The sequence below is a fragment of the Montipora foliosa genome, chromosome 7, assembly GCF_036669935.1.
Source record: "Montipora foliosa isolate CH-2021 chromosome 7, ASM3666993v2, whole genome shotgun sequence".
Lineage (NCBI taxonomy): Eukaryota > Metazoa > Cnidaria > Anthozoa > Scleractinia > Acroporidae > Montipora > Montipora foliosa.
In genome coordinates, this window is record NC_090875.1 from 35,144,159 (window position 1) to 35,149,158 (window position 5,000).

At 36.7% G+C, this 5,000-nt stretch overlaps 1 protein-coding gene across 1 annotated transcript in view; it reads left to right on the top strand.

Annotated features, from left to right (window-relative positions):
* The window catches only part of LOC138010176 (peroxidasin homolog), a 19,760-nt gene that overhangs the window by 2,331 nt on the left and 12,429 nt on the right, over positions 1–5,000 (top strand). The gene's annotated exons all lie outside the window — the stretch shown is intronic.

The window sequence follows — 5,000 nt, forward strand, 5'->3', positions numbered from 1 at the left end:
ACATTACAACATAGTAAGGAAACAGGAAACTGTACTATGGACTTACAGGTACTCAAATCGGACCCTCCAGATCAGTAACTTGTGTGTCTTCACCACTACACTACAACGACAAACATGCTCAACCCAACACAGCTCTTTTCATTATTAACTTCTGTATAATACTTCAATAGATATCCATGTATTTCAACCATGCAAAACTAATTCTAAACTGACCCTTTGTTTTTCTCTAGGCTTAATTTAGGATCGGCAAAAAAAAAGTTTCTTGAATTCATCTGAGTGCATATTCAACCTACAACACTCGTCACATTTCTTGGAAGACCCATCCCCGTTTCCTCCTTCCTCCAATGTTGATCTTCAAAACTACTAGCAGTCGCCAGAAAAATTGTCACACAATATTGAATTGGGGGAAAGGGGATGTGGTATAAGCTACGATCTTGTAACACAATGATTCTGGACCATTCGCTAAGTGTTCCAACTAAATATGTCAAGTATTTTCTGAGTATTGCTGTGCGTTGATATCAAGCCGTGCAATGCAATATACGCCGTGCAATATTCAAACAGTTCCAAACTCGTGTCCTAAGTACATTTTTGTCGTCTGAAAACTTTAATAAGCTCTATTCCCAAAGGGACTGACATGGTTATCAAGTGCAACGGTCAGCGTTGATTGACATGTTTTATATAGCAAGGAGTCAGAATAGCTATGCAAATATATTACAGCCCCTGAAAAGCTTTTTTTTTTTTTTGGCGATAGGACTGACCAAATCAGTTGCAGCAAAAGAACAGTTCATTGGCAATGGCTGGTGCTCCGCTTTTGAAAAACTCAGGCTGAAACCCTGAAAATAGAAAGCTAATGAAAACGACACCTGTTATTAATTAATCAAAAACGACAAGTCTGTAATTTCCCTGTTAAAGTGCAAAACGTGTCCATTCTTTCTCATACCCGACTTTTGACAATACCACTGTTTACCTTCCTCAATTAGGTAATTTATTTCACCATGGTGTAAATCATGCATACATAAATTTACCTAATTAATGAAGGTAAACAGTGGTATAGTCAAAAGTAGGGTATGACAATGAATGGACACGTTTTGCACTTTAACAGGGAAATTACAGACTTGCTCTTTTCTGATTAATTAATAACAGGTGTCGTTTTCATAGCGGAGCTCCGGAGCACCATAGTTAAGAAAATATGGTAACCCATCGATGCGAGAAAATTTGGTCTTGGTCACCGTACTACCGCACAACCGTAAGTCCGTCCAACCCTCCATTTATGCCAACACGAACAGTAGCAAGCGACCATATCACGGGATCATGTTCACAGCCCATCAAGGAGGCAATACTCCAGCTGACACTCTGGCTAGTTTACAGCATACATCTTTGATATTAGACATTAATGTTCTAGTCAATTGACACCTCTCAAAACAAGGTATCCGCTGATCAGTATTACGTGACCATATAGCAGGCTCAGGTTGGACCTTATCGAAGCCAGCTCGGCCTAAGACAGAAGAACAGAAACGGAAGAAGCCCAGAAAGAGAACGACAACGACAAAACAGTATACCAGTAATAGCTCAAACTTAGTGGAAGAAGTTACTCCACAAATTCTTTTCTTGGACACTAAACCGTTTGTTATTTCTCCGGATGAGTTACTTCAAGTGGATGCATACTTATAAAAAAGTGGTTTAGTCGTTTTTTCCTTTGATCGGGAATGAAATTCGAATTTGTATTCTCAAGTGGAATTAAATGACAATCATCTGTAAGCTTACTTAATTTGTTTGCTGGTTTGGCTATAATTCGAGCGAACAAGGGTCTTTTAAACTCCGTTTGACTAATTTAGCTGTTTTTCGATGTGTTTTTCGATTTTGCCCTTATGTTATAAACACGTAACCGCAATGAGTTCTCGTAAACGTAAGGAAAAATATCACCAGCTTGTGTTTTCAGAAGTTTGTTTAGAGCACGTACAGGTAATTTGTTGAAGATTTTGTTTAAAGTTTGTCCTTTCTAGCTGATTCTGGTTCAAAGCCAAGCTGGCGTGTTTCAGTGAAATACATTAAAATGTAAATGATCTCGCTTTCAGAGATAAAGTGGAATAAAGTACATCAATAAAACTCCTTGTTTGACCATGAACCGACAAACACGATCTATAGTCACGAGCACATAGTACGTCTGTGATTTCTAATTTTAGCATGACTCCTATTCGCTGGCTTTTGACAGTCGACTCCGAAATGGCTTTCGCTGGAAAAAACGATATCGCACTCATCCCTTCGTGATTCATGAGATAGCGGTTTTTCAGGTGAAATTTATTGTGGAATTCATTTGTTAGGCAGCGAAAAAAATGACATAATTAAGCAATATACAGGAAAACCAGAACGCGGACAATTCCAAAGCCTCTTATTTTCGCTTATCCTACAGCCAGTAAGAATAAACAACCCAGGAGCTCCGCTTTTAGGCTAGGCTAAATCTATATATTTAACTTTATATTTTCAGGGTTTCAGCCTGAGTTTTTCAAAAGCGGAGCACCAACCATTGCCGATGAACTGTTCTTTTGCTACAACTGATTTGGTCATTCCTATCGCAGAAAGAAACGTGTTCAGGGGCTTTTATTTAATTAATATATTTGCGTAGCTATTCTGACTCCTTACTATATAAAACATGTCAATCAACGCTGACCGTTGCACTTGATAACCATGTCAGTCTGTTTGGGAATAGAGCTTATTACAAAAATGTACTTAGGACACGAGTTTTGAACTGTTGGAATGTTGCAAGGCGTATATTTCATTGCACGGTGTGATACCAACGCACATCAATACTCAGACAATTGTTGGAAAAAAACGGATTCAACTATCGGCAACATAGAAAGTATGCCTGATGGCCACATCATTGAACTGAGTTTTACTGTGAAATAAGCCACTCTTAATGCAATTCTTAGCAAGACAAACATATGAAAAGAAATTGTTGTTAAGACCAGTTATAAACTAAACACCGCTTAAGCACTTTTTTGGCGAACAGAATCTCTTTTAAAAACTACAACGTTTACAGTCAAGACTAGAGGACAGTGGATTATTTATCATGAAATCAAAGATAACCGTTGGAGACAACCCCTACAAGACAAACTAAGATCACACTTAAGAACCAGAATTTACAAAATCCAGATAGGTTTCTTGGAGACCACTTAAGGACGTAAGTGGAAAAAGATGTCCTCAAGGATTTTCTTTTGGCCCTCTGATGTAGAATTTTTATCAAAATGACAGCATGATACGAATTTCCAAAGATGAACGCGTACCAGCACAAGGGCAAATAAGAAGACAGGAATACAGTATTATTTGAAAAACGTGATTCCAGCAAGACGAGCTCTATCTATTTAAATGCTCATGCATTTCTACCTTGGATAGCCTACTGTCAGTCATTGTCAGTGTAGGAGGGATCTAAGAGTGTGCGTCTCTGCACCATCTTCAGGGACAAAACTACGATTTATCAAGATTTGCTTGAAAAAGAAACAGTAACGACTAAGCTTTTACGCTCTTTGGTTACAGGCAATATTGATGTTCCAAGTAATACATACAATATTCGCGGCAGATCTGTATCACATTTACAAACTCGAGGTAAAGCCAAGAGTTTGTAAATGTGATACAGATCTGACGCGAATATTGTATATGACTTATGAAACGTAAGCATTTAAGTGTTAATGAACACTAGGTATTTTTGGTGATTAAAGACATTTTAAGAGGAAAAATCGAAAGAAACATTTATGTAAATGAAGAGAAATCTGTATCTGATATAAATATATTGAATTATTAATTATCGAAGAGCACAAATGAAAATAATGACTTCACTATGCAGATGACATAAAAATACAAACCTTCCAAACAGTGCGAAAAACACACCAAGGACACAGTGTGTGGTCTTAATTGTGGCTAGCAGTGCAATATAACACTTGTTAAACACTTGTATCAAGAAGAGTAAACTTAAAACAGACAACTGTAATTAATGAGAGAACAAGTCTTCTGAGGAAGCCAAAAATAAGAAAAGTGAATTAAAACAGATAACTGTAATTAATGAGAGAACAAGTCTTTTGAGGATGCCAAAAATAAGGAAAGTGAATTAAAAATGATTGCACAAAGGATTGCTTAGGCCGTAGTTAATATAGGGGTGGGTATGGTTATGGAATGGTGATGAAACCCAACAAATTTTGTTCCCCTTTTTGGCCTTGACCGTGCACAAAACACAATAGTGGTTTACTCCGTACTGAGGAACTAACCAATAGCAACGTGTTGGTTACGTAATTCATGCATAGTGTATGAGCGCAAAACAAAAGATTGTGCACGGTCGTGGACTTTCCAACCGAAATCTTGGCATCTTTGTTTACTCTTTTGATGTTTGCCAATCTTCAAAACCATTCCCCTCTATTAACTAGGCTTAGGATAGGGCTAGGAAAGTGGCATTTTTAGCATTAACATTGAATTTAATGATGTTATATTTTCTTATTCGCTTTCTTCTGAAGTGTTGTGAATTCGCAGAAATGCTAAATTAGTAATATCATTTATCATTTTTAATCAATCACCCAAGAAAGCAGAAATTCATATTGCATAAGATCCCCATTTCTTCAAAATGGATAACTAAAAAAACTCAATCCATTCAAACTTGGAAATAATAATGTAATACAGTAAGTCTCCGCAAATAAGAACCTATTTTAAGAACCTGTTAGCCTAAATTAGTCAGTTAGACCCCCTCTAAGCAAGAACACGTTAACCCTAAAATTTGAAACAGGTTCTTATTTTCTAAAATGTAAAAAATGTGTGCACTTCGGCAAGTAAGATCAATTAATTGATTTTCTGAAGATTCGTGTGAAATTTCGAATTTAATATTATTGTACTAATTTTTATGTGAATTTTTAAATCCTGTATTTAAACTTTATTCAAATTTTACATAAGGGGAAAAACTGGCTCTTGCATGAGGGACGAGGGGCGAATACCACAAAACTATGCTATCCGCAATGTTTTTT